The sequence below is a fragment of the Lissotriton helveticus genome, chromosome 5_1 (assembly GCF_964261635.1).
Source record: "Lissotriton helveticus chromosome 5_1, aLisHel1.1, whole genome shotgun sequence".
In the NCBI taxonomy this organism is placed as follows: Eukaryota; Metazoa; Chordata; class Amphibia; order Caudata; family Salamandridae; genus Lissotriton; species Lissotriton helveticus.
This window is the reverse complement of record NC_136065.1, coordinates 732110812-732129567: the sequence shown is the minus strand read 5'-3', so window position 1 is coordinate 732129567 and position 18756 is coordinate 732110812.

The following is an 18756-nucleotide window of genomic DNA, read 5'->3' as shown; positions in this document are numbered from 1 at the left end:
TTCGATATTCAGATGCTGGAATTTGAAGTGGTCGATCGTCATATCGTCCACCTCGACCTGTTGGAAATAGCTGTGGAAAACAACGAGCTTCCAAACTTTCTTTCCATACACTAATGGGACTTCCTTTTGCTGCTTTCATTTGAAACAAGTCAATTGCATTCCCCATTACTTCCTTGGAATGCAAAGGATGAACAGTATAATGTTCATATATCTCTTCACTTCTAGACACATTAACTTTTTCAATTTGGCCGCCTGAACAATCACTGTCTTCATCTGCAGCTTTTTCCTCTGCTGCAACACATACATCTTTATAATACTCATTGTTTTTGACTAAATACAACGTTGCCTTTTTGACTTTCCTAACATCCACTAAATCTTGCCAGATTTTTTTACTCTTTGTTGGAACCCCATTAACTAGAATAACTAAAGGTTCCTCTTCTACTTTTTCTATACCAATTGTATCAATATTTTTTTTCAAATCTAGGGGCAAATACAACTCTTCCCTTTAATCCTCTCTGCAAATCTGTAGGAGGCAATTTCCCTATCTTAGGCTCCATGCGAACAATTGCCTGAAAAGGATGGACACATTGAATCAAAATAGACTCATATGTGTTTAAATCCATCAATTCACGGGGAATGTCTACCAACTCCAGATTATTATGAACAGCTCTAGCAGGCATTCTGTTTTGATTTAATTTATCATAACAATATTTACAAATACGCTGATCAGAACTCAAATCAAACAATTCTCAACCCACAAATATGTTGCAAAATCCTTCCACTCATAATTATTCATCTTTTCACTTTTCGCATATAAATCAACTAACCTAGTCTGAATCTTATAATGAGTCCGTCGACAACACACACAAGTAAAATTCGGCCTTTCACTTGATTTCACTTTAAACTTGGTAATTTCCTGCTCAAACTTTTCTGTATTTGAAATCTGTACATTGTCTTCCACATTACCTTGAATTGCTGTCTCAATTTCTACACTGTCCTCTTGCTCACGAAAATAACAAATCTCAATTTCTTCACAAATCTTCTTCACATCTAATTCTGTTCCATGCAAAAGAGCATTGTTTAATTGTTTAAGCTTAAGTGCTGGACTTTTTGCATAATACAACATTCTCACTAATTTCCTCATTTTGGTATGATGCACTGCTAACATCCTAAAATGATGAAAAACACTCTGACAGACTTTTCTAGAAAGACAAGCCAGTGAATGGCCTTGCAAACCTGTGATTCCTCTCACTCTGCAAGGATCTAAGTCTTGCAATAACTTCACTTTCTGCTTTATACTTTTTTTACTATATGTACGTAAGAAATTACAAAACAAATCTATTGATTCCTGTTGCACACTACAAATACTACTACACTTCCAAGTGTACACTGGACCCTTAGTACGTCTCCCTAAAACCCCATCAGATAACACCTCTTCTGGTTCTCTAGGCACAAGTTTCTCTTTTTCAATCGGACAACCGTCTTTTACTTCATACGCTCGACCACTGGTGTCAACTGCATGCACTAAATCATTCTCCTGGAAGTAACTCTCCTCATTAAAAAATGGCTCGCAACTTGAACTGTGCATCCCTTCTCCAGAAAAAACTTTACAAAAATTAGTCCGATTAATTACTCTTTTCCATCTACTGTTTGATTTGAAAACATCAATTGTCTTGTTAAGTGTCCTAATTCTATTGATTATTAAAATAAATAATTTTTTCTTAACTTCAAAAGCCTGATCAACAATCTTCTCTACACTTTTCTGTTTCTTATAAAAAGCAGCTCTCTGTTTACCTTTCCTAATGCTTTTTAACAAATTTAAAACCACTCTATTGCGAAACATTCGTCTACGAATGTCTCTAAACTGATTCTGCCTTCTATTCCTATACATATTATTCTCTCCTGCTCCAGTTTTAGGATTCTTTGAAGTTCTCTCCTTCCTTTTCAATTTTACTCTCTCATTTTCTTTTTCTACAGGCTGTCCATTATTTTTTCGGGATGTACATATGTTACGTAAAAAAGACTTAGTTGTCTTACCAGGAGCTTTGTTCCTGTTTTTTGAAGTATCTGTTGTGGAAGAATGCTGTAATTCCGTTGCTGTTTTTGATTTTTCCCGGTTACATAGTTTCTTTGTCCTTTCCTTTGTGGGCATCTTTGCTTTTTCTTCAAATAACAATTTCAATCTGTGTTAAAGAAAAACTGTAGCACATTAAAGACCACTATTACCAAACAACAAAGCAATGACAAAAAGCAAACGATCAATACAGGGTTTCAGATCAGGTGAGGATTCTCCAGTGGTGCACAAAAGGTGAGGCCTGTATTGAAAAATATAGTGGAAGACAGCTCTGTCCACAACTACAAAGAAGATCAGACCTATGTCTAACTCCACTGCACTCTTATACACAGGCTTCACCACCTATGCTTCACAAGAAAATATTGAGTTATATAGTTATATAGAATTGTATTTTATAAAATTGTGAAGCTCCATGAGAAAGCGTTTGCCTACTCCTGTTGTGAGGCAGGTGCAAGATTTTGCCTCAGTCTTATCCCTGCTGTGAGTCAGATGATTGTAAATAGGATCTGTGCTGTGTTTCCTAAATTTGATGTCAAAAACAATTTTGGAGAAAATGATTGGTTTTTACATTTTTGATTATAATGTGGCGCAGAGGTTTAAAAAGTGACGCATCTACCTACATGCATCAATTTTTAAATATGGAGCAAAAAGGTACTTGTTTGGGTTTTCCTGGGGAGCGTAGTTGGTGAAGCTTGTGTCTAAGAGTGCAGTGGACTAGGCTTCATGAAGCATATACCTATCTGCATTCTTAGACGCAGGTGTCAATTTGATTCTTTACAGTGATGTTAGCTGTGTTTTAAATCAGTGTAGGAAGCATATTGAGTTTGTTTGCATAGAGGAATTGTATTTTGTAAAATTGTGAAGCTCCATGAGAAAGCGTTTGCCTCAGTCTTATTCCTGTTGTGAGGCAGGTGCAAGATTTTGCCTCAGTCTTATCCCTGCTGTGAGGCAGATGATTGTAAATAGGATCTGTGCTGTGTTTCCTAAATGTGATGTCAAAAACGATTTTGGAGAAAATAAATGGTTTTTACATTTTTGATTATAATGTGGCGCAGAGGTTTAAAAAGTGACGCATCTACCTACATGCATCAATTTTTAAATATGGAGCAAAAAGGTACTTGTTTGGGTTTTCCTGGGGAGCGTAGTTGGTGAAGCTTGTGTCTAAGAGTGCAGTGGACTAGGCTTCATGAAGCATATACCTATCTACATTCTTAGACGCAGGTGTCAATTTGATTCTTTACAGTGATGTTAGCTGTGTTTTAAATCAGTGTAGGAAGCATATTGAGTTTGTTTGCATAGAGGAATTGTATTTTGTAAAATTGTGAAGCTCCATGTGAAAACGTTTGCCTCAGTCTTATTCCTGTTGTGAGGCAGGTGCAAGATTTTGCCTCAGTCTTATCCCTGTTGTGAGGCAGATGATTGTAAATATGATCTGTACTGTGTTTCCTAAATGTGATGTCAAAAACGATTTAGGGGAAAATAAATGGATTTTACATTTTTGAGTATAATGTGGCGCAAAGGTTTAAAAAATTACGCATACATGCGTCACTTTTTAAATATGGGGGAAAAAGGTACATCTTTGGACTTTCCTGGGGAGGCTAGGTGGTGAGGATTGTATCTAAGTGTGCAGTGGACTAAGCTTCATGAAGCATATCCCTGTCTGCATTCTTAGAGACAGGTGTCAATTTGACTCTTTACAATGAAGTTAGCTGTGTTTTAAAACAGTGTAGGAAGCATATTGAGTTTGTTTGCATAGAGGAATTGTATTTTGTAAAATTGTGAAGCTCCATGAGAAAGTGTTTGCCTCAGTCTTATTCCTGTTGTGAGGCAGGTGCAAGATTTTGCCTCAGTCTTATACCTGCTGTGAGGCAGATGATTGTAAATAGGATCTGTGCTGTGTTTCCTAAATGTAATGTCAAAAACGATTTTGGGGAAAATAAATGGTTTTTACATTTTTGAGTATAATGTGGCACAGAGGTATACTCAAAAATGTAAAAACAATTTATTTTCCCCAAAATCGTTTTTGACATTACATTTAGGAAACACAGCACAGATCCTATTTACAATCATCTGCCTCACAGCAGGGATAAGACTGAGGCAAAATCTTGCACCTGCCTCACAACAGGAATAAGACTGAGGCAAACGCTTTCTCATGGAGCTTCACAATTTTACAAAATACAATTCCTTTATGCAAACAAACTCAATATGCTTCCTACACTGTTTTAAAACACAGCTAACATCATTCTAAAGAGTCAAATTGACACCTGTGTGTAAGAATGCAGACAGGGATATGTTTCTTGAAGCCTAGTCCACTGCACACTTAGATAAAATCCTCACCACCTATGCTCCCCAGGAAAGCCCAAACATGTACCTTTTTTCCCCATATTTAAAAAGTGACGCATGTATGCGTTATTTTTTAAACCTTTGCGCCACATTATACTCAAAAATGTGAAATCCATTTATTTTCCCCAAAATCGTTTTTGACATCACATTTAGGAAACACAGCACAGATCATATTTACAACCATCTGCCTCACAGCAGGGATAAGACTGAGGCAAAATCTTGCACATTAAGCTTCACAATTTTACTAAATACAATTCCTCTATGCAAACAAACTCAATATGCTTCCTAGACAGAGTTAACACAGCTAACATCATTATAAAGAGTCAAATGTATTTCTATTAAACATGCACACATTCTTTATTCCTTTTAAAAAATGTAAAAACTATTTTTATGCTTCATGAAGCCTAGTCCACTGCGCACTTAGATACAATCCTCACCACCTAGGCTCCCCAGGAAAGGCCAAACATGTACCTTTTTTCCCCATATTAAAAAAGTGACCAAGTATGCGTCATTTTTTAAACCATTGCGCCACATTATACTCAAAAATGTAAAATCCATTTATTTTCCCCAAAATCGTTTTTGACATCACATTTAGGAAACACAGCACAGATCATATTTACAACCATCTGCCTCACAGCAGGGATAAGACTTAGGCAAAATCTTGCACATTAAGCTTCACAATTTTACAAAATACAATTCCTCTATGCAAACAAACTCAATATGCTTCCTACACTGTTTTAAAACACAGCTAACATCATTGTAAACAGTCAAATGTATTTCTATTAAACATGCACACATTCTTTATTCCTTTTAAAAAATGTAAAAACTATTTTTATGCTTCATGAAGCCTAGTCCACTGCACACTTAGATACAATCCTCACCACCTAGGCTCCCCAGGAAAGGCCAAACATGTACCTTTTTCCCCCATATTAAAAAAGTGACCAAGTATGCGTCATTTTTTTAAACCTTTGCACCACATTATACTCAAATATGTAAAATCCATGTATTTCCCCCAAAATCGTTTTTGACATCACATTTAGGAAAAACAGCACAGATCATATTTACAACCATCTGCCTCACAGCAGGGATAATACTGAGGCAAAATCTTGCACATTAAGCTTCACAATTTTACAAAATACAATTCCTCTATGCAAACAAACTCAATATGCTTCCTACACTGAGTTAACACAGCTAACATCATTGTAAACAGTCAAATGTATTTCTATTAAACGTGCACACATTCTTTATTCCTTTTAAAAAATGGAAAAACTATTTTTTCCCCCCCAAAATCGTTTTTTTACATCACATTTACAAAACACAGCACAGGTCCTACGTAGAAGCATTCCATGTCACGACTAAAAATTCACAATTTTACAAAATACAATTACTCTATGCAGTAAAAACCTTTTACCAAGCATTATCAAAAAGCATGACACAAAGCAACATGTAAAGACCACAATTTCCTTCCAAATCTTCTCCATAGAGTATACAAGTCTCTATGTATATTAAATGAATCATAACTCACCTTTACAAATGCTTTAGGAGATTCACAACAGTGTCAGATACACACACCAATATTTCTTTAGCAGAGAAAAAGGTATGTTCTCCAGGCACTGCAAACCATAAAGGCACAGAAAACCTCTAATTCTACACAGATATCCCTTTTTGTTAACCAATTAAAACTCTTCCCTCTCTATTTTCAAACCAACACCCTTCCCCCCTCAGCCCTTTCTACCTGTTACCATAGCAACTCCCTCCTCACTGAGCTCCCAGGGTTAAAAGTTTATTCTACAATGTTGCAAATCACCTCTGCAAGGATGTTTGACCTGCAAATACACCAGCCTATCTGGTGTAAGGTTTCTTTAAATAACTTTCTTTTAACCATTCAAATTACTTCTTACACAGAACACAACCATGCACCCTAACTTTCAGTTTTCACCTATCTCATTCTACCAATCATTGCTTGTAATTCAAAAGCACTGAAACTCCACAGGTTTTCTTTGCAAACTTCTATTGTTCCAACTGCCATTTCTTTTCCACACTTCATCTAACTGCACCAGAATCTCCTCTGACCATGTATTCTGTCTGGATTATTGGACATAGCTATATCCACTGGGCTCAAAGGTATGCAGCTACCAGAAATTTACAAAACCTGAATTTATCAAATGTGAACATAAAATGGATTGGTCACAGAGGATTAAAATGTCACCAATTGATTCCATTGGTGAAAACCTTTTTGCATTTGCCACACCCTGACCTGTTAATTGTGCACTGTGGAGGAAATGACTTGGGCACTTTGACTGGGGTAGGTCTGGAAATGCTTTTAAAGGACACCTTTGATCATTTGATGGCACTTTTTCCACAAACTGCCTTGGTATATTCCAATATATGCCAAAGACAGAAATGGAAGTGGTCCAATCAATTTTGTCCACAATTTGAGAAAGCACGGAAACATGTGAATAAATCTGTTTCTGCTTACATGAGAGACTATGGAATGGGTTCAATTATACAACAACAACTTGCGTTACAACATGCAAGATATTTACAGAGAAGATGGTGTGCACTTTTCTGATGAGGGGAATAGAATATTCCTCCTGAATTTAAGACTGTGCATTGGTACCTACTTGTAGGTACCTAAATCAGCCACAGAACCCAAAAGCCCTTTTCAGGGCTACCCTATCTCTGATCACTCCAAATGATTATCTTTTTTTAACTTTTTTCACTATTTTTCACCATAGTACGCTCCCCGGTACGCTCCCCGGTGCGCGTACCGGGCGCTCCCCCCGCGAAAATCAAAAAAAATAATAATAATTTGGCCCACGGGACCCTTTTATGGCCCCACATCAAACCTAGGGGCTCAGGGGGTGTCTACCATGCCCCCTTATATCCATTCCCAACGTTGTTTATCCTCCATCTTGTGTCTCAATTCTACCGAAACACAAAATGGAGGACTCCCGTTGCGCTTCCGGTACGCGTACCGGGACGCGCACCGGGAAGCGCTCTAAAAAAATTTTAAAAGTTAATTTACATAAAAACCACTGGAGACACTTTCACCAAATATAGAATAGCTCATACTACATACCAATCCCTACCATTTTCCCAAATTCGATGGAATTCCATTGAGCCATTTAGCCTGTAGACCTCTCTAAATACCCTGAGGTAAATTACTTCACAAAAACACATCTGAAGTGTTAGAATTTACAACCAATTAAAATGTTACTTTCATTTTCTACTTTTTTTTCCTGACATTTCATTGGTTATGTACATGAATATAAATGAAAAATGAGAGGGAAACACGGCCATTTTGACTACAACTACCTGAAGTACATCTTGAAAGGATTTTCGCATTTTAGCTTCTTCACCTCTCTGTAAAGTAAGTTGATAATTTGTAAGGGGCACTTTAAGTTATTTTGTAAAAACTTTTCTGATAATTATTTATTGTCCCTCTACTATAGTTATATATAAAGATAGGCTCCTCTGTTATATTTATTGATTGACTTAGTCTTCTCTGCTATAATTATAAATTTACTTACGCTTCTTCACAGGCACTTTTTTATTTTTCTACTTCCTGCCTGTTACCATACACTACCCAAAGTTAACTTAACTGTTAAAAAAACAGAACTACCTGTCTCAAATTAAACACAACAGTGCCCTAAATCTACTGATATAGTTATTTTTTATACAATTTACAGCAAAAAAATGGAAGGGGAGCAAGAAAATATCAATATTTCCTTCGAGATTACATCTGAGGACATTCTATATGAAGATTTTTTGGATGAAGATTTTATGGATCAGTCTTTGGATGAACAAGTTATTGAATGTTTACAAAACATAGAAACATGCATGTTTGAGGAGATTCCAGATGATGTAATGCTGGAAGTTTTATTGAACTATGAAAATTCTGACCAATAAATTTGTATTTAATAATTAAAAATTGTTTGAGACATTATTCATTTTTATATCTAATTCCTGAAGTACTACCAAAATAATTATATTTATATTATAGTATAAAGTGAAACTTACAATATACTGTGCAATTTTAAAACATCATAAGAGAGCAGGGTAGACTACCCATGATCCCGTAGGTCTTCTCAGAGAGTACTTAAAGGATCTGTTTCTGCTTTCCTGACAGACTATGGTATGGATTCCACAAAACAAAATAACTTCTGTAACAACATGCAAATTATCTACAGAGGAGACGGTGTACATTGACTTTAAGACTCAGCATTGGTACCTACATGTTGGTACTTAAAACACCCAAACAACACAACAACTCTATTCAGAGATACCCTACCTCTAAGCACTTTAAATTATTATTTTAGTGTTTCACTTAGTTTTCCCCATGTGTAGACGTGGGGGAGGTGTGTGTGGGGGATGTGCGGGGGGTGTCTGTGAGGTGTGTATGTGTGTGGGTGTATGTCTAGGGGGGATGAGGTGTATAGGTGTGTGGGGTATATGGATGTGGGTGGGGATATGGGTATGTAAGGTGTGTGTGTGGGTGTGAGTGTATGGGGTGTTTGAATGTAGGTGGGAGTGTGGGGGTGTGAGGTGTGTGTGGGGTGTGTGTGGGTGTGGGAGGTATGTGTGTAGGATGTGTATGTATGTGTGAGATGTGTGGATGTGTCTGTGAGTTGTCTCTCTGAGTGTGTGGGGGGGAGATGTGTGTATGGGATATGTGGGGTGTGTCTGTGAGATATTTGTGTGTATGTGCATGTGTGTGTGTGTGGTGGAAGGGGGGTGAAGTGTGTGCTTGAGTGTGGGTGTGTGGGATGTGGGTGTGGGTGTGGGTGTGGATGTGTAAGGTGTCGATGTGGGGGTGTGGGGTGTTTGACTGTGGGTGGAAGTGTGCATGTGTGAAGTGTGTGTGGGGAGTGTGTGGGTGTGTGGGTGTGGGGTTGTGTGCATGTGGGTGTGTGTGGGACACACTTGTAGGTACCTAAAACAGCCACAGAACCCAAAAGCTCTTTTCAGAGCTACCCTACCTGTAATCACTCAAAATGATTATTTTACACTATTATTTTCACTATTTTTCACCTAAGTATGCTCCCTGGTACGCTCCCCGGTGCGCGTACCGGGCGCTCACCCCGCGAAAATCGAAATAAAATAAATAAAATATTGTCCCAGGGGACCCTTTTATGGCCCCCACATCAAACCTAGGGGGTCAGGGGGGTGTACCCTGCCCCCTTTTGCTCATTTCCCCCTTTGATTTTTGCCACCTCTTGTATCTCAATCCTACCGAGACACAAGATGGCGGCCGCTGCTGACTGTTTCGAATGTTTACAGACACCCGAGAACCAATCAGCTTGCCGTGCGCAAGTCGCATGGCGCGCCCGGAGCGCTCCCCGGTACGCGTACCGGGGCGCGCTTACATATATATAAATTTTTTTAAACCTAAATTACTCAAAATCCACTGGAGCACATATCTTGAGACATAGCAAAGGCACATCAGGCTACCAGTCCCTACAATTTTGCCAAATTTGGTGCAAATCCATTCAGCGAGCTAAAACTGCGACAGACCGCCCTATGGAAATTAACATGGGGAAAACATGTTTTGGGACCCCCTTTTATCTCAGCCCCCGCTTGACGAATCTCCCCCAAACTTTCAGGGAAGGAGCGGAGAGCCGCGAGGCAAAGTTGCTGAAAAATTCAGCCTGATTGCTCAACCGGCGCCAAAGTTATTCCACATAGAATGTTGCGATTTCCCTATGGAAATCGATCCTAACTATATATACCTACTGGCGACCGCCAGTAGGTAATATATATATATATATATATATATATATATATATATATATATATATATTCACTGAAAAAAAACATAGGTTTCAAACATGTTATAGTTAGGAATTAGCATTTACCAAACCATAGAAATTCACTGAAAAAACCATAGATTTCACTCGTACAAAACCATTGAAATTCCCGAGTTATAGTTAGTTGTACTAACTATAACTCGCATGCCCGCAATCCACTGCTGTTGATGTCACATATTACATCACAAGTATTATATATATATATATATATATATATATATCAATCTGCCTTGAGGACTGAGTGGATGTATAAGTGTCTGAATGGAGGATTTAGTAGCAATGTGATTGACTGTCTAAGTGACTAATTTAAAGTGTCTCACTAAATATATGGGATAGTGATTAAACTGTGTGAATACCTGTACTTACCTGAGAATTAATTTTCTTGTGTGTAAACTACTACATAAGTTGGTTACTATCTATGTGAAAGTCTATATTAGTGTTAGAAATGGGGGTCTCTAGTTGGCAGTGGCGGGCCACTGTCCAAGTAGGGACCCTTCTTCCTAAGTCAGAGTGAGGGGGCTACACCCTTTGATAACCCCTGCTCAACCCCGTGGTAACATAGCACGAGCAGCTAGGCTTATCTCAGAGGCAGTGTGTAAAGCATTTATGATCATACACAGTAACACAGTGAAGAACACTACAAAGGGAAACCACACAAGTAGTTATAAACAAATAAGTATCTTTATATATAGACTTAACACAAGACCAATAACGATAAAAAGCCACAATACTGTAAAATAGGGATACTCTTGGGATGCTGTAAAAATAGTTCAACGTGTGCAAATGGGAGTTCAGTTCAAAGCAGTAGTCTCTGCGACCCTTTTACTTACAGGGCAAAACAAACAAAATGTCGCAAACAAGCTGTAGCGATGATTTTCCTCATGCGAGACCAGCGATACGTTGAATCCTTGCCGCAAGGGAGGATGATGCGCCGATCTGTGGCTGCGTGCGGAACAAAGTGACAGACTTCTTCACGCTAGGCCAGCGATGCGTTGAATCCTTGCCGCAAGGGAGGATGATGGGCTGACCCTGTTGTGTGTGCGATCTTGTTGCGATGAAAGAAAATGGCGCTCCGCAAGTGAGCGACGATCCGTGTGCAATGAAAATGGCGGACGCAGGGTGCCCGCACTGCGATGTCGTGATGCGATGATCTTTGCGGCGTTAGCGAGCACTTTGTGGCCCGTAAGCGTGCGATGTGAGGATTTTTGGTTTGCGAGCACTCGGCGGCAGCTGAGCGATGATTTTTCTTATGCTCTTCAGCTGCGGCGGCTCGCAAACGTGCGTTAGCGACAATTTCAGCACTCTCTTCTCTGTAGTAGAACTAGAGGCCCTGGAACTCACAGGAGCCTCACCTGCAGATAGAAATCCTTGCTAGGAGGAATCAGGAGGCTGGTGGAGGAGTCAGGTGTGCCTGTGACTCCAGCAGGAGGCTAGCTCTCTTCTAGCCCTTGGGTGATAGCTTTAGTAAAATAAAAGTTCTCTCAAAGTCCTTTTCCCTCTTCTTCCAAGTCCAAGGGGAACTACTGCAGGCCAATACAAGAAATAGCACACAAGCACAAGGACAGTCCTCTCCTGCAGATTCCTTCAGTAACATGGACAGAGATTCCTCTTGACATCCAGGAACAATACCAATTGTAGGGGTTTGGGCACAGATATTTATACCCCAAAAGTCTTTGTTCTAAAGAGTCACTGGTCCCTGAATCCAGCCAGAACCAGTTCTGCTCAAGACCGTGGGGCACCTTGTTTACCAGGATGCAACCTTCCTTTCAGAAAGAGGGGGTCTGCCATCAGACGCACAGGAGGAGGTGGAGCCAGCATTCACTTTGCCAGGCACAGCCCTGTTCAGATCAAAGGGTCACCTCTCCCCTACTCCAAATGCAGATCTCTCTAATCAACCCAGGTCTGCCCAGCCAGCCTTGCCCCTCTAAACCCAGACAGTCAATACACATAACAGCAGAGCACACTGGAAGGCTTAGGCAAGAAAATAGCTACTTTCTAAAAGTGGTATTTTCAAACACAGAATATTAAAACCAACTTTGCTAAAAGATGTATTTTATTATTCTGAGCTCAGGCATACTAAACTCAAATTTCTACCATGTTCCCTGAGTCAGATAGGACTATTATAAGATGTAATAGCCAGTCTGCCCATTCTAGCCTATGGAGAACAGGTCCCTTGCAGCAGTGAAAAACAAAATGGAGGGTGATTCACTATCAGGACATGCTACACATATCAAGCCATGTCCTACCTTACACACACAATGCACCTACCATAGGGGTGACTGGCATGATGCTAAGGGAAGGTTCAGGGGCTGGGGAGTATGGGCACTTCACAGCCAAGATGGCAGTTCTGGACTGCATGCAGACACTGCAGTGGCAGGTCTGAGGAACACTTTACAAGTTGCTTCTGTCGGTGGCGCAAACCAGTGCTGCAGGCCACCAGCAGCATTTGGGGTACCAGCCCTGGACACACACAGGCCACTCTACTAGGGACTAACAGGTAAACCAAATAAGCCAATCAGGGATACACCAATTCACAGTCATATTTACACAGGGAGACCATATGCACTTTAGCACTGATCAGCAGTGGTAAAGTGCCCAGAGTCATAAAACCAACAACAATGGGTCAGAAAACATACAAGAGGAAGGCAACAAGTTTAGGGATGACCCTGCAAAAAGGGCCATTTCCAACAATTAGCAATTCATTAGTTAAGTGAGTATTTGTATGGGATAGTGAATGAATGTGTGTGTGGTTGTGTGGGAGGTGTGTGCCTGTCCAAAGATGTGTAAATAGTTAATTTAGTGGGTATATGAGGTTAAGACTGTATGTGGAAACAGTTGTTTGGGTGAGTGAATCTCTTTATGGGTGTGGTAATGAGTAAACATATTTCTCAATGATACATGTCCAACAAACTAGAAATATAAAAGGCAGTGTATGTGACAGTTGTTGTATATAAATAAGTATACATAAGACTCAGTGATTGTATGAGTGACGTATGGATAACTGTATACTTGTAATAGTGATTTTATAACACACTAAGTTTGAGTTACTATCTATATGAATAAATAAAGTGGTGTTTGTGTAAGTGTGTAGCTTAGTAAATATAAGTATGATCAATTGTTTGCATAAGTGAGTAGGATGTCTGCATAAAGGAATATGATATGTGCTGGTGTGTAAAGTTGATGGAGGTGTATAAGTATATTTAATAGTGTTCTATTGATCTTTGTTAGCATGTATGAGTGAATCTATAGGTAAGTGTTTAGATGTGTGTGTAGATGTAGGAATCACTGAGTGGGTTTTTAGAAACTTGTATTGGTGTGTCAATGCTTTCAAATATGGTACTCCATATTTTATAATGAGTGTTAAAGGTTATACTTGTGTATGATAAGATGTATCAGATTGTCACATGGATGATTTCATCAGTGATGTCATCAGTGATGTCATTTGAGATGTCATCAGTGATGTCCTCAGTGATGTCACTGACCATGTAATGAATGATGTAATATGTGACATCATCAGCAGTGGATTGCGGGCGCGCGAGTTATAGTTAGTACAACTGACTATAACACGGGAATTTCAATGGTTTTGTACGAGTGAAATGTCCAACTAACTATAACACCCTTAAAACCTATGGTTTTTTCAGTGAATTTCGAAGGTTTTTTAAATGCTAATTTCTAAATATAACATGTCTGAATCCTATGGTTTTTTTCAGTGAATTTCAAAGGTTTTGTAAATGACCATTTTTAAATGTATTAATTCTTATATTTTTTTTATACTGATTTACTACATTTTTTAAACTATTTATTTTTAGATATTTTATTTTTTAATTACATTATAATTACATTATACATTACATTACAAAATATACTTTCTCATAATGAATTACTTTAGTTTGAATACTTTTCAAATAGGCAATAGAGTTTTAAGTACAGTAGTTACAGTTGTTGCAATGTGTCATAATTTGGCAGCAACTGAGTTAGCATTTAGCTCAGCTACACGAACTTTCACCGTTAACTTGACCAAAGGTGCGGGGGCCATTTTGTATTTCCTGGCTTCCATTTTGTATGAACATGCGGCCTCGTGGTCAGCATGCCCTATTGTCCTTCCTCTGTACCAATGGCCATTTTACCTTGCCTGGCAACAGGCTATTTTTTAGCACTGGTCAAGCTCACGCATGCGTACTTCAACATTCAGATTAGTGAGTGGTCACCTCTTAGGAATGTTCTCTCCAACTGACCAGTGGTACTAAACTCCTCCCACATGTTGGCTGTGTTCCAAAAATGCCCTTATATGTACCTAAACTGTGAAAAGAGTATACTGCCTACCTTTTTATTCTGTTAAACTTGTATAAAAGAGGTCGCGCACCGATGTTCGGGGTGATACTTCTTGCATTGCCGAAGGGTGCTGTAGGAATGTACCACCACCCCATGGGGTCTTAATAAACTTGTCTTTTGCATTTTCCAGTTTCCGTGCCAACTTCTATTCTATGGTGTTCGAGAGTTTTTGCAGAGTATGTAGACCTGATGAAACCCAACACCACAAATGGACAACACAATTTCAAACACAATGCAACAATGAGCTGAATGGGAATTTTGTAGTTAAATGCAATTAGTTACTTTATGGATTACTTTTCTAGCCACAGGACTGGATCCTTGATTCAGTCCTGGGACATCTCCTCTAAACAGTTGAGTAAAAGCGTTTTGGTTACAGTAGTGATTTTTAAGGAATATTATTGTATTTTAAAAGTTGACACTTAGAAACTTTTTCACATAGAATCACCAATGTTATCCTAGGATAGGAAATTCACTTAGCAAGAAAGTAGTGTTATCGCTACCTTTTTCTTACTCAGTGGTAGATCCTGGATCCAGCACTGGTGCATCTCATGTAAACAGTTAAAAGAATGCGTTTAAGTCATACAGGCGATTTCTAAGGAAACATTTGTAGTTTGTGAAAATAGACACTTAGAAACTTTTCTGGTGAAACCAGACAATGGATTCCTATGGAAGAAAATACAAGTTACTTGTAAGTATGGTTAGAATTACTTTTCAGGGTCAGTGCTGGGCTAAAAGATGCAGCACTGAGGTCTCTCCTGATAACAGGTGAGTAAATCGGAATTCGTTGTTCAGATGATTTTAGGTGAATATTTAAAAGTTCCAAAACTCCACACTTAAAAGAATTTCCAAGTAAAACCAGTCAATGTTAGCCTATAGAAGGAAATTTAAGTTACTGGTAAGTATGGTTAGAATTACTTTTCAGGATCAGTACTGGGCTCAAAGATGCAGCACCCAGGTCTCTCCTAATAACAGGTGAGTAAATTGGAATACATTGTTCGGCTGATTTTAGGTGAATATTTTAAAGTTCCAAAACTCCACAGTTAGAAGAATTTCCAAGTGAAACCAGTCAATCAGACCCTCCAGCATTTCGCGATTTCGCGATTTGCAAAAAAAACCGCGAAATTGGCTGTTTTGTAAAAATGCCGCGATTTTTACAAAACTGCCCACGAAATTTAGGAAATGCGCCCAAAACACTGAAGGCATGCATGTTTACAGTGGCAAGCTCAAAGGGCTTCAGCCTCCCTCCCTCCCCCGGAGTGTTTGTCAGCCCGGGCTGAGACAGCCCCGGGCTGGCGGCCGTCTTGTCTTAAGGCAGCTGCACCCGAGTACTTAACAGGTCATTAAAGACCATTCACTTGTTAACTAGGCTTTGTTCTGTTTTCACCCCTTCGAGCCCCCTGCCCCTCCACTCTGCCTATTGCTGTAGGAATTTGACACCCCCTCCTCTCCCCCCTAGAGCTGCCATAAGACACGACGGCCGCCAGCCCGGGGCTGTCTCAGCCCGGGCTGACAAACACTCAGGGGGAGGGAGGGGGGCTGAAGCCCTTTGAGCCTGCCACTGTTTTGCACATACCACAAATAATAGTGGCAATGCACGCACCAATTATTTATCTGACATGTGGAAAGGGGGTAATGGCAAATCATTAAGCATGCATCCTACGAGAATTTACAGGGGCAGCTGCTGCCAAGTTTGTATTATTGTGCCACAAAGGTTGATGAAAGCCAGAGATTCCCACCGTTGACAAATTATTTGATAAATGCCCGGATAGTTTTCCTGATAAGCTATTTGACTCATTAGTTTTCTTTTATTTTTTATTGAGATTATAAAAGTCATTCCATTTAGAGAAAGTACTTTTAGGCAAAATATACGTTTGTATTTTGTTTCTAATTAATGACTTCACTGTAGTCAGTAATCTGCATGAAAGATCTGGATTAGACCTACAAGCCGTGTAGGTTGCCTCACGCTGACATTATTGTGCTTTAAATATTGCCAACTGAGCCACTCTTTCTGTTATCAGCCTCAGAAGGTTGAAAGTCAGAGTCAACAATGTATTTTAACTTCTTGACCCCTCTGGTTACTTAGAGATCTTGGGCCTCATTTATGAAAAGTGACGCATCGCTGCGTGAAAACAGTGATGCGTCACTTTTCACTGCGTCCTCCTTGCGACACCAATGATGCGTCATATTTACAGTATGACGCATCATGGCGCAAGGAGTTACAGATATGTCAGTATTTCTGACGTATCTGTAGGCGCAAAAGTTACGCATTGCTGGAGTGTGTCACAAAAGTGACGCAACTCCATCAATGCGTCCTTTCACATGGGGAAAGCCCCATGTGAAAGGGCTTGCGTCAGTCTTACGCCTGCTGTGAGGCAGGCGCAAGATTTTGACGCAACAGCGTCCTAAAAGTGACGCAGTGAAATCTCATAGATTTCACTGCGTCATTATTATGAGGCTTTTTGCGGGGGAACGCCCCCTCTGCATACATTATAACATTATACCTGACGCAGGTATAAAGTAGCGCAGGGGTTTACAAAGTGACGCATCTGCTATAGATGCGTCACTTTGTAAATAGTGCGCAACAGAAGGCATGTTTTACGCTGCAGATGAGACACAAAAAGTGACGCATCGGAAGCGCAAAACTGACGCAAGGCCTCATAAATGAGGCCCCTTGTTCTCCAATGAGATGATGCTTTGTCACACTCTGAACAATTGCATGTTTTTACTCTAAATGATCGTTGTAACGCAAGTACAAAGACAGTGTAATATGCTGTCACTGCAATCCTGTTTCAGCAGGCATATCACTTCTGGAAGCATGAATGCGGTGTTGTGAGGACTAGCCTTGAAATCCAAAAATACTGTTCCATCACCCAGACAAATGGGCAGTACAACCTGAGAAGAAGGGGTTCATTTTGTGGAGTAAAATGAAGCCTTGTTGCATAAGAGTTTGAAGGCTCTGCCAGCCTCCGGGGACAAGAGATGTACATGCATATGGTATACACATCTCCTGTCCATACGCGTGCACATCTCCTGTACGCTTGTGCCTTCTCTTGTCTCCCTTCGGGACAGAAAGCAGCAGCAATAGAGTCTCATAGCTTCATGTTGCTAAATAACTAAAAAACAAAGATATCTGTGTTTGTTGTACGAAAAATGGCCAAAAAAATGCGGCAAAATTGCCGCTAAATTTCCATATTTGTGCCGCTAAATTTTCTTTTTTGTGCCGCTAAATTTGCTAATCCATGCCGCTATATCCTGGGGGGTCTGGTCAATGTTAGCCTATGGAAGGAAATTCAAGTTACTGGTAAGTATAGTTAGAATTACTTTTCAGGATCAGTACTGGTCTCAAAGATGCTGCACTGAGGTCTCTCCTGATAACAGGTGAGTAAATCGGATTTTGTAGTACATCCAGTAAGCGCTACGGAGCTGCGTAGCAGAAAGATGTAAAAAGGGGCATGACCTGCACCATCTCTCTGCAACACAGCGCAGTGGTGCTTCCTGGAAGCACCTGGTGGGCTAGTTGGCCCCCATGGTCCCTCAGGTTTGAAGTGGAATTTTTCCCCAACTTAAAACGCACCACAGGGCGTGTTTGCACACATCACGTCAGGCCCCTCCCCTCCCTTCACCACTGTGTAAATGCACCCTTTCACCGTTCTAAGTTGAGAGATTAAGTCCCCTTCAATCCTAAGGGTCCCTAGGGTCAAATTACCCACTAGGTACCTCCAGTAAGCGCCAAGGAGCTGTGCTGCAACGAGGTGTAAAAAGGGGAGCGGCCTCTGAATACCTGTTTCCGACGCAGCTCCCTGGCGCATACTGAAGATACCTGTTGGGTTATTTGGCCCTCAAGGACTCTCAGTATTGAAAGAGAATTAATTCCCCAACTTAAAATGCGCCACATGGTGCGTTTGCACAGTGGTGAAGGAAGGAGGCATGGCCCAAGGTAATATGTCTGCAAGCACACCCTGTGGCGCGTTTTAAGTTAGAGAATTAATTCCTCCTCAATCCTGTGTGTTCCTGGGTGCCAACTAGCCCACCAGGTCCCTCCAGTATGCGCCTGGAGGATGCGTTGCAGAGAGGTGTTCAGAGGCCACGCCCCTTTTTACAACACTCTGCAACGCAGCTCCGTGGCGCTTACTAGAGGTACCTGGTGGGCTAGTTGGCCCCCAGGGACCCTCAGTATTGACAAGGAATTAATTCCCC